We start from the raw sequence: 12,335 nt of genomic DNA, 5'->3' as shown, positions 1-12,335 counted from the left end.
TGTCTTTTAAATTGCCCAAGCCCCTGTTCAAATCCAATCTGGGGACAAAACTGGGGACAGACTTGGCCCGGGGACAGTGTCCTCAATCTGGGGACTGTCCCCTGAAACCGGGGATGTCTGGTCACCCTAGGTCTACGTGACCTCGTGTTGGTGTCTTTGGTGTTATCACTTTGAACAATAAAGGGCAATCGGAATTCCTGGATGTGCAGCCATTTCTTTTCTTACAAGTCACCCAGCCCCCCCTGCTGGGATTGTGGACAGGTGGGGCGCTGAATGGTGAAATGTGGTCCTGGGTGGCTTTCTATGCGGTTCCCGCACTTACCCCTGTATAACGACCTCAGTATTGTGCCATATCCTTTCATTGTATGATTACCACATTGTTTCACCACCGGGAGATTCCACCAATCTCTTCTTATCATTATCCTCAGGTTTAATCACAATGTGTGCCCTGACGGCCGGGAACCTCCCGTGACCATGGCTGAGCGCAGGTTTCCTCACCACGGACTCTCCGTACCGTCCCTCGCCATCCATCCGGGAAAACTGCTGACTGGCTCATCTGTGAGCGGAGAGGTCTGTACATTCCTGCTGAATACAGACTTTGATGTAAATACGCTCCATTTATCTCTGCCAGAGAGGCATGCGAAGGGTGTGAGATCATTGCTGCCTCCTATTTCTGTTTTATTGCAGGACATTTACTGACGCACGGCGTCCGAGGACTCCGCAACAACTCCTTGTACTCTGCCTGTATGTCTCCCTATGATGAGGTGGAGTATTGGGGTTGATTTACTAAAAGCAAATAGACATTGCACTTTACAAAGTGCAGTTGCACTCTACGGGCCAGATTCTCAGAAGAGATACGCCGGCATATCTCCTGATACGCCATCGTATCTCTGAGTGCGGGCCGTCGTATCTATGCGCCTGATTCAGAGAATCAGTTACGCATAGATATCCCTAAGATCCGACAGGTGTAAGTGTCTTATGTCGTATCTTAGGCTGCATAATCACTCTGGCCGCTAGGTGGCGCTTCCGTATAGTTACGCAAGGAATATGCTAATTAGGTATTTACGCCGATTCAGAAACGTACGTCCCGCCGGCGCATTTTTTTACGTCGTTTACGTTAGGCTTTTTTCGGCGTATAGTTACCCCTGCTATATGCGGCGTAGCTAATGTTAAGTATGGCCGCCGTTCCCGCGCCGAGTTTTGAAAATTTTACGTTGTTCGCGTAAGTCGTTCTCGAATAGGACTGGACGTCATTTACGTTCACGTCGAATCCAATACGTCCTTGCGGCGTACTTTGGAGCAATGCACACTGGGATATTTTTTACGGATGGCGCATGCGCCGTTCAAAAGAAACGTCAAAAACGCGGGGTCAAGTGAAATTGCGCCCCCAACATCCCCATTTGAATTAGGCAGGCTTACGCTGCAACACATACGTTACGCCGCAGTAACTAAGGGCGCAAGTTCTTTCTGCATACGGAACTTGCGCCCAAAGTTATGAAAAAGTCAGGCCGCAAGTTTCTAAAGGTGGGGGGGGGTCAAACAAAAAAAAGGGGGGGTGGCCAGGCCCCTTACAGTTGTAAGGCCTGTACCCCCCTGATGGCGGCCCTGAGCCCAGGTTCACACTGAGTTCAGCTGAACTAATTCATTCCCGCCAGTTCCGATTTCGGCTGCGATTTCAGAGACATTTGTGCGGGTGGAAGTCGCACCCCGGAATCGCAAGAAGTAGTACAGAAACAACTTTTTGAAATCGGTGCGGCACCGCAAATGCAGCGTCACACCGATTAGAACGGTGCCATTGGCAGCAATTACCGCCGATTCGACATGTAAAATCGCACCAATGTGAACCAGGGCTCAATGAGATAAAGGTGGCGAGTGCGGATCGTTTCGTTCCAAATAAATATTCGGACAACTTTTTCATTATTTGGCGATTCGGATATATCCACATACTCGAATTACAGTGTAAATTAAGTTTAGTGAATGGTCTGAAAAACGAAACAAAATTCGTACAAATTTCCGAAATTCGGATTTAAAATTCAAATCGAATTCCAAGTACAAACAAATTTCTGAAATCAAAGACTGTGGGGTTGATTTACTAAAGGCAAATAAGACTGTGCACTTTGCAAAGTGCAGTTGCTCCAGGACTTGATAAATGAGGGAAGCTTCACTATGAGGTTGATTTACTAACGGCAAAAAGACGATCAATGATGTCACACGTCCAGCCCCGCCCCCTACAGTTAGAAACACATATGAGGTCACACATAACCCCTACAGTGCCCCCTAGTGGTTAACTCCTAAACTTCAATTGTAATTTTCACAGTAATCAGTGCATTTTTATAGCACTTTTTGCTGTGAAAATGACACTGGTCCCAAAAATGTGTCAAAAGTGTCCGCCATAATGTCGCAGTCACGAAAAAAATCGCTGATCGCCGCCATTAGTAGTAAAAAAGTGTTAAGTATGGACGTCGTTCCCGCTTCGATTTTTGAATTTTTTACGTTGTTTGCGTAACTCGTTTGCGAATAGGGCTGGACGTAATTTACGTTCAAGTCGAAACCAATGAGGTCCTTGCGACGTCATTTGGAACAATGCACACTGGGATATGTACACGGACGGCGCATCACGCCAATCACGTCAGGTCAACACACATTGGCATAAAACACGCCCCCCCTTACGCATTTGAATTACGCGCGCTTACGCCGGCCCCATTTACGATACGCCGCCAACTTACGGAGCAAGTGCTTTGTGAATACTACACTTGCTCCTGTAAGTTGCGGATACGTTGCGCCGCCGTAAGATCAGGCGCATCTACCTGAATCTAGCCCGTTGTGTTTTGCTTAGCAGCCAGCCCTTGGTAAAGGTGAACTAACCCTTTAAGCTGCCGAGCCATCACAAAGGTTGTGTTTTGCTTAGCAGCCGTCCCTTGTTATAGGTGAACTAACCCTTTAAGCTGCCGAGCCATCACAAAGGTTGTGTTTTGCTTAGCAGCCGTCCCTTGGTAAAGGTGAACTAACCCTTTAAGCTGCCGAGCCATCACAAAGGTTGTGTTTTGCTTAGCAGCCGGCACTTGGTAAAGGTGAACTAACCCTTTAAGCTGCCGAGCCATCACACAGGTTGTGTTTTGCTTGGCAGCCGTACCTTGGTAAAGGTGAACTAACCCTTTAAGCTGCCGAGCCATCACAAAGGTTGTGTTTTGCTTAGCAGCCGGCACTTGGTAAAGGTGAACTAACCCTTTAAGCTGCCGAGCCATCACACAGGTTGTGTTTTGCTTGGCAGCCGTACCTTGGTAAAGGTGAACTAACCCTTTAAGCTGCCGAGCCATCACACAGGTTGTGTTTTGCTTAGCAGCCGTCCCTTGGTAAAGGTGAACTAACCCTTTAAGCTGCCGAGCCATCACAAAGGTTGTGTTTTCCTTAGCAGCAGGCCCTCCGCCTCTAATATGAGATGGGCTGAGAAGAGAGCGGAGTCGGTACATATAACTCCTGTCTTTTCCTGGGAAATTCTCGATAACACCGTCTCCCCTGTGAGATGTAGGAAAACAGTGAATGTTCTCAGCCCCTCCGTCTTCCTTCCAGCAGAATCGCAGTTCCTCCAGAGCTCATAACATCCTCTGCTGCTGTTTGATTTGGCGTTGGGTTCCTCAGAATCAAATATCAGCAATCCAGTTTTGTTGGTGAATGTATTATTATCTAGGTGGCCACAATTTCCTGCCTTTATAATCATTTCCTGCGTGACAAGAGCTCCACACGGCTCAAAAGGGAGACGGACATGGTGGCAACCATGACACACATATGCGCAGCATAGAGGCTTTGTGGTTAGACTTCTACCTTGCAGTACTGGAGTCCTTGGTTTAAATCCCATTCAGTGCTGTCTCCACTCGAATTCACCCCAAAGGGGTTAAATCGCGTTGAGATCAGGACTCTGTGCAGGCCAGTCAAGTTCCTCCTCCCCAAACATGCTTATCCATGTCTTTATGGACCTTGCTTTATACACTGGTCCAAATCATTTGGTGGAGGGGGGATTATGGTGGGGGGTTGTTTTTCAAGGGTTGGGCTTGGCCCCTTAGTTGCAGTGAAGGGAACTCTTAAGGCGTCAGCATACCAAGACATTATGTACAATTCAGGGGCGGACTGACAACTCATGGGGCCCCCGGGCAATAGAAGATTATGGGGCCCCCGGGCTTACAGATGGCCACCACACCAGGAGGCATTGCATAGGCAGGGCAGCTAAAATCTCAGGATTTTCACATCAAAAGCATGTCGGTTTTGGACATATCAGGGACAGATGTAAAAAAAAACTGATTTTTACATACTGTCTCTGGTTTTATTGAGCCTGGCAACCCTGATGGAGCCCCCTAGTGTCATGGGGCCCTCGGGCAGTGCCCGGGAGTCCCAATGGTCAGTCCGCCCCTGGTACAATTTCACGCTCCCAACTTTGTGAGAACCCTTTCTCTATCAATCATTTAAAATACATCTATGCTAAAACAAATATAGAAACGTAATTTCTTTGTAAAAGGGGGCGAACGTACAAAATCTGCAGGGGATCAATTAATTATTTCCCCCACTATATGTGAGATAGGGACCTCAGATTGAAGGCTGGGATTGATGCGTGTGTGTTTTTTATGTACTGCATAAAATGTTGGCACTACATACAATGCTCGTAATATTGATGGAGAGAGGTTAGACTGGAGAATGCAGCAGCAGCGCCCCCCAGTGCCTGAACTTTACTCCTTGCAGGTTCTGTGTGCACACTTCATTTCTTGCGGCTTTTGGTTTTCTACTGAGGCACTGATTGTTTTTATATCTTGTTTTTTAAGTGTTTTTCATTTCACTCTTCCATTAAGTGGTTGTAAACCCACTTTGAAAAAAAAAAAAAAAGAACACCTGCAAGATTAAGGCATAATGAGCTAGAATGCATAGCATACTAGCTCATTATGTAATACTCACCTGAGATTGAAGCCCTCTCTGCGGTGCGTGTACACAGCACTGGCCGGCGAAATCACTACGGGGTGTTACTTCTGGGTATCGCGGCTCTGGCGCTGTGATTGGCCGGAGCCGTGACAGCATCACTCCCACGCATGCACGCGGGAGCCGCCGGTAACGGCACACTCACTGAAGCAACGGCACATACGTGCCATTCCTTTATTTTGACATCAACACATGCAGATACAGGGGATATCTCCTAAACTGTTCAGGTTTAGGAGATATCCTAGATTATTATAGGCTTACCTGTAGCAAAAAGTGTGTTGTAAGAGTTTACAACCACTTTAAAGTGGTTATAAACCCTTAAAAAAAAAAAGAAAATGCAAGACAAAGGCATATTATGTATTACTTACCTTAGATCGAAGACCCCCTCCCCCGGCTGTGGACATCTCTCCTGGAGCTTACTTCCAGGTATCGCGGCTCCGGCACTGTGATTGGCCGGAGCCGCGATGACGTCAATCCCGCGCATGCACCGCCGATAATGGCACAGTCACTGAAAGCAACGGCATGACGTGCCATGGATTCAGTGCGCATGTGTCAATCACTTTGGCACATGCAGACACAAGGGGATATCTCCTAAACCACGCAGGTGAGCGCTGATGAGGCTGCACTGATGTGTGCTGATGAGGCTACATTGATGAACGCTGATGAGGATGCACTATTGGGCCCTTATGAGGCTGTACTGATGGGGCTACATTGATGAGCGCTGATAGGGCTGCACTGATGAGCACTAATGAGGCAGCACTGATGGTAAGTGGTAGGTGAAACTGATGAGGTAGCACTGATTGGCAGAACTGATGGGCACTGATTGGCAGCACTGCACTGATAATCAGGACACTGAAAATCAATGCCCTGATTATCAGTGTAGAAGTCTCCTTTACAAAAGCTGGTTATCTGTTTACATTGTGATCAGTGTGATTGGACACAGCTGATCACATGGTAAAGGGCCGCTAATTGGCTCTTTACCTCAATCTGTTATCAGCAGTGTCCGGAGGAACCGTTATCACAGAGTGCGCTGCCCATGCGCCGCAGCGGGCGCGATCATGGGAGGACATCATAAAATTGCCTCCCGCGGCCGGCTAGTGGTTAAAAGCAGGTAATGGCTTAAACAGAAATACACCAGTCACTTGCGTTAAAACATCTTTATTATATGCGACAAAAACAACAAAAAAGAAAACTCACAAAACCACAATGAGGTAGAAGCTTCGCACACAAGACAATGCCCACACCGGACATCGAGTGCAAACTTGGCTCCACGTCTACTGAGCAAACGCTACAGACGGTGGAATCTTTGGCACGGAGCTTCCAAACAGAGGAGTGGACAGAAATAAAATATACGTGGACACTTTACAGAAAGGCAAACAGTTTACATAAGCCGGCTTCCTCCTATAACAAAACACTTAAAGCCCATATACATTTGCGCGGTGCGTTGACACGTGTTATGCTGCGCACTAAGTGCCACCACTGAGAATAATGGGCTACCAACCACACCAGAAAAGTCCCAAAAGTCAGATGGGCTCCAAAATTGTTATGGAGATGCACCATGGTGCGTTGTTTTAGTATGCCGGGAGGGGGGGATGCCCATGGCACAATTCAAAATGAATGGCACAATAACACCAATGTACGTAATGCGCCTCACTGCACATGAACAGGAGCATTCCCACAATGCCTAAATCTAAAGGGGCCCTCAACCTATGAGCATGGGCACATGACCTTCAGAAGAAGACTCACCTCTACAGCCTTTACCACCTCACCCATCCACAGTTCTCTACTGTCTAGCGCCAGTGATGGCGAACCTTGGCACCCCAGATGTTTTGTAACTACATTTCCCATGATGCTCAACTACACTGCAGAGTGCATGAGCATCATGGGAAATGTAGTTCCAAAACATTCGGGGTGCCAAGGTTCGCCATCACCGGTCTAGCCAGACATTAAGGGCCCTTTCACACTGGTGCGTTTTTCCCCAAAAAATTTGCTGCGTTTTCGCGGTAAAAATAGCGCTATTAAAACGCCCATAAAACGCTCCCCATGCCCCCTCCATTGAAATGAATTAAAAACGCTGTAAAAACGGAGCATGAAAATCGTGGTAAAAATGGAGCGTTAAAATCGCGGTAAAACACCACGATTTTGGCGCGTTTTTAATTCATTTCAATGGAGAGGGGCATGGGCAGCGGTTTAATAGCGCTATTTTTACCGCAAAAACGCGGCAAAAACGCACCAGTGTGAAAGGGCCCTAAAGGTCCATTCACTTTTTCGCAATGCACGTTACATACATTCACGCATTGTGGCGTCATTCACTTTCACATAACACCCCAACGTACTAAGGCGACGCACATGTGCTGCAGCCCGCTGCAACACACCATAATGCGCTGCGTTACAAATTTTGTGGCACGCCCACCTTTTGGAACATTTTGGTTGCGTTGGCAGCCCATTATTTTCAATGGATTGCCTTAATGCAATGCATGCGCATTAGTGCATCACTCGATTGTAAGCCCTCAGTGATTAAAATCTCTCATCCCCCCCGAAGTGCAAATTAAAAAACAAAGTGCAACAAACATCATTAAAACGATATAAACACACAAAAAGCCATCATCTGTCTCAGCCAATAGGCTGGAGCTTGCCCTTGTTGGACGTTCAGTTGTACGAATATTTATCTGTATTTTCTTCAACTAGCAGCTTCTAGAAATAGGGCCCATGCACGCGGGCGGGTTTGGCGCCTACGGCATGAAAGTCTGGCGTTTTTGGAGTGTATATAGCCCACCGCCAACAGCCTGGTAAAACCAATGACAGGCTGTTCTGAGTGGTCCTCACTTTTAGGGTAGTATGCATTCAGGAAATCTGCATTTGGACCGTTCATCCCCCGCACATGGTCCCTAATGCGAGTTCTGCTCGGAGCGGTGTTCAGCTGCCGCACACTGAGTAGGGAATATGGGCGCAGAAAGGGTTAAAGAGTCCAAATAACATTTGTGATAGTCCCAAATAGAGTTCCTAAAAATATCTGCAGCACAAGTGGCAGCCCTCCTCATAGTAAGCCAGCTCTGTAGGATCAGAAACAAAAAAGAGGGACAAGCGCCATCTAAGTGCAGCTAGTCATTACAAAAACTCACAGACTGTAAGAAAGTATAAGGCTCATCAGTGGGTCAATCGCCGTGAAAAACAATCCCAACAGAGGATGAAGCTGTCAGTTCTGGCGAGGAGAGCCGAGGACCTTGGATTGTATCCCAGAACTGCCTCATGCTGGTTAGAAGCGCATCCGGAACGCACTCTCAAGCGCATATGATGTTAGATGGGTGGGATGGCTTGTGATACTTTTTTTTATTATGGCTTGTGATACTTCATCGGGCTCCAGACGTCATTGTGTGACAAAACGCGTAGGGAGGAGTGACGTGCTGATGATAAACCTTACTTTATTTGAATTAATTTACCTTTAAGATCTTACACTATGGCCTTTTTGTATTTCTGGGGGATGGATTTATGGAAGCATCACCTGGATGTTTTCCACTTTTCTCAGGAGATCTTATTCAAATGGCATTGAAAGGTCCCGGCTGGGTGTGTAGCCACAAGCATTGCTGACCTTCTGTGATAGGAGGTCCCATAAAGCTGGTAAGCCTGATACAAGTGGTGGAGCTCCAGACAAGATCTCACATTGGGTGACGGGTGGTGGCTATATTGCAGATGTGAAGGTGCTAAATTGAACAGAGTACCGTATTTATCGGCGTATACCGCGCAGTTTTTTGCCCTGAAAATCAGGGCAAAATCGTGGGTGCGCGATATACGCCGATACCCGCGCCGAGTTTGAACACTGTGCCGGCATATACCGAGCGCAGTACACTCGTGCAGGCCTCGGCTCCTCCCGCGCTCACGTCCTGGACGTACAGGATGCGAGAGTAGCCGAGCCTGCCCAACTATACACGAGTGTACTGCGCTCGGTATATGCCGGCGCAGTATTCAAACTCAGCGCGGGAAAGCGGGGATCGAGCAGGGAGGACGCCGCAGAAGGACGCCGGACCCGACGAGGCCGCCGCGCAAGACACCAAAACTGTAAGTACTAAAATGTTTTTTTACAGCAATGTCGGGTCCACTTTAGGGGTGCGCGCTATACGCCGGAGCGCGCAATACCCCGATAAATACGGTATATATCAAAATCAGTTATAACAATGTAAGCTGCACTTAGGTGGCGCTTTTCCCCTCTTTTGTTTTGTTCCTGATCCTATACAGCCGACTATGACAGGCTCCTGGCAGTGGGCTCTTTGCTGCACCCCCCAAAAATGCCCGTTTTTTTTTTTTTTAGGTTCCAATTCAGCGGCATGCATGAGCCCTTTACGTTAAAAGCCGCCAAGACAAAAACTGACTTAAAAACTATCTCTAAGAGTGTAAAAAAAAGGAACTGGTAAAAATTCCAGAGCGTAAAAAACATGCAAAAAAGACTTGATTTAAAAAAAAAAAAAAAAAAAAGCGCAAACACTGATATTGATGTTTCGGTATAAAAAACGATGACTGAACAAGCAGTTTAATGCCGTTCAGATCCGGAAGGCACAAAACTGGGCAACTGTCTATGAATCCCCATCACCCGCAGTAATGGCAATCAATGTAAAACGAGAAGCTTTTGCGATATAAAAAAAATAAAATAAAAAAAGAAGCTGAGGTAATAATAGTCAAGCGGTAATAAACCCCAAAAAACTAAAAAATTATTATATCGCAGCCTACCAATCGGATGTGGAGGCTGCATTCGTTTTCACCTGGTGATATAGCCAGTAAGGCACCTCCTGTATTAGTGAGACACAACTCTGGAGGAATGGGCACAGGAGGCACAGCAGCACTGTCAGTCTGGGCAGAGGGTAGTGGTAAAATGGTTGTAAGGGCTGAAGATTTTTTTTACCTTCAGCCCTTCATATAATATAATGCATGAAGGCAAAAAACCTTCAGTATGCAGCTTCCCCCAAAGGTCTCCTAATGCATACCTGAGCCCGATCTAGCCATGTGCAGAGCTGCTGCTCCGGCTTCTTGCCTCCTCATTGGCTGAGACAGCAGACATCGACAATCACAGCCAGTGAGTGGGGCTGAGCCCATTTCTGTGTGTCTTATGGACACATAGAGTGGGGCTCGGGAGCACCCATAGCACTTGTAAAACTCAAGGGGGGGGGGGGACCTTGGAAGAGAAGGATCAGGGCTGCTCTGTGTGAAACCACTACTACACAGAGCAGGTAAGTATAATATATATATATATATATATATATATATATATATATATATATATTTTTTTTTTAATTGGAGCCTTCAGTATTATTTTAAATATATTAGCAGATTTAATTACACTAACATATTGAAGCCACGGTTTATAATCAATGACAGCAAACCGTTTTTTTTTCCTTTCAAGGTTTTGCATGAATAATAAAAAAAAGCTGATCATTTTAAGCACTCAATGTTAAATGGTCTGTCCCATCCATGTAAACTGATAAATTCTGCTGGAGAGAGACTGAGTTAATGAAAAATAATAGACTTGCAGGATTGATCACCAGATGAAATTAGAAGAAAGAAAAGGAATAAAGGTTTTACATTAAAAAAAAGAAAAAGCTGATCATTGTAACCCCCCCTGTCAAGTGGTAAATGGTTTGTCTCATCCATGTAAACTGATAAATTCTGCTGGAGAGAGCTTGAGTTAATGAAAAATAATAGGCTTGATCGCCAGATGAAAATAGAAGCAAAGGGATAAGGGTTTTACATGAAGAAAAAAAAAGCTGATCATTGTAAACCCCCCCCCCCCCCCCCCACCCCCCGTCAAGTGGAAAATGGTTTGTCTCATCCATGTAAACTGATACATTCTGCTGAAGAGAGCTTGAGTTAATGAAAAAATAAAAGATTCGCAGGTTTGATCCCCAGATGAAAATAGAAGAAAGGGGATAAAGGTTTTTACATAAATAAGTAAAAGCTGATCATTGTAAGCCCCCCTGTCAAGTAGTTAATGGTCTGTCTCATCCATGTAAACTGATAAATTTAAATTCTGCTGGAGAGAGATTGAGTTAATGAAAAATAACAGACTTGCTGGCTTGATCACCAGATGAAACTAGAAGAAAGAAAAGGAATAAAGGTTTTTACATAAAGAAAAAAAAGCTGATCATTGTAACCCCCCCTGTCAAGTAGTTAATGGTCTGTCTCATCCATGTAAACTGATAAATTCTGCTGGAGAGAGCTTGAGTTAATGAAAAATAACAGACTTGCTGGCTTGATCACCAGATGAAACTAGAAGAAAGAAAAGGAATAAAGGTTTTTACATAAAGAAAAAAAAGCTGATCATTGTAACCCCCCCTGTCAAGTAGTTAATGGTCTGTCTCATCCATGTAAACTGATAAATTCTGCTGGAGAGAGATTGAGTTAATGAAAAATAACAGACTTGCTGGCTTGATCACCAGATGAAACTAGAAGAAAGAAAAGGAATAAAGGTTTTTACATAAAGAAAAAAAAGCTGATCATTGTAACCCCCCCTGTCAAGTAGTTAATGGTCTGTCTCATCCATGTAAACTGATAAATTCTGCTGGAGAGAGCTTGAGTTAATGAAAAATAATAGACTTGCAGGCTTGATCACCAGATGAAAATAGAAGAAAGAAAAGGGATAAAGGTTTTTACATAAATAAATAAAAGCTGATCATTGTAAGCCCCCCCCGTCAGTGCTAAATGGTTTATCCCAATGCTCTAATGGCTTCATCTACAGGACAGCTTGTTCTGTTGAACAACAGACTTTACCTGCCAGATCACTAGGTGAAAATAAAGAAAAAAAAAACACGAATGCAGTCACCACATTGGTAAGCTGCGATATAATAAATGTTTGCTTTTGGGATTAATACCGCCTTAAGACAACAGTCCCCACAAGCTCACGCTCAGCAAGTGTTAGAGGACTAGAATAAGAACTGAGAAATAAATGGGAGACAAAATATCTTCCTCTGTAACCATAAAGAGTCCTCTATACCTGAGAAGGAACTGACTCTGCACAAGTGTAAAAACCATTACAGTGTATGGCAGAACTGAGTCACATGACTCCCCCCCCCCACCATCCGCTGCCAGGTGACTGAATCACATGACTCCCCCCCCCCCACCATCCGCTGCCAGGTGACTGAATCACATGACTTCCCCCCCCCCACCATCCGCTGCCAGGTGACTGAGTCACATGACTCCCCCCCCCACCATCCGCTGCCAGGTGACTGAATCACATGACTTCCCCCCCCCGCTGCCAGGTGACTGAATCACATGACTTCCCCCCCCCCACCATCCGCTGCCAGGTGACTGAATCACATGACTCCCCCCCCCCACCATCCGCTGCCAGGTGACTGAATCACATGACTCCCCCCCCACCATCATCCGCT

This window comes from Rana temporaria, chromosome 12, assembly GCF_905171775.1.
Source record: "Rana temporaria chromosome 12, aRanTem1.1, whole genome shotgun sequence".
In the NCBI taxonomy this organism is placed as follows: domain Eukaryota; kingdom Metazoa; phylum Chordata; class Amphibia; order Anura; family Ranidae; genus Rana; species Rana temporaria.
Note: the sequence above shows the minus strand (reverse complement) of the source record.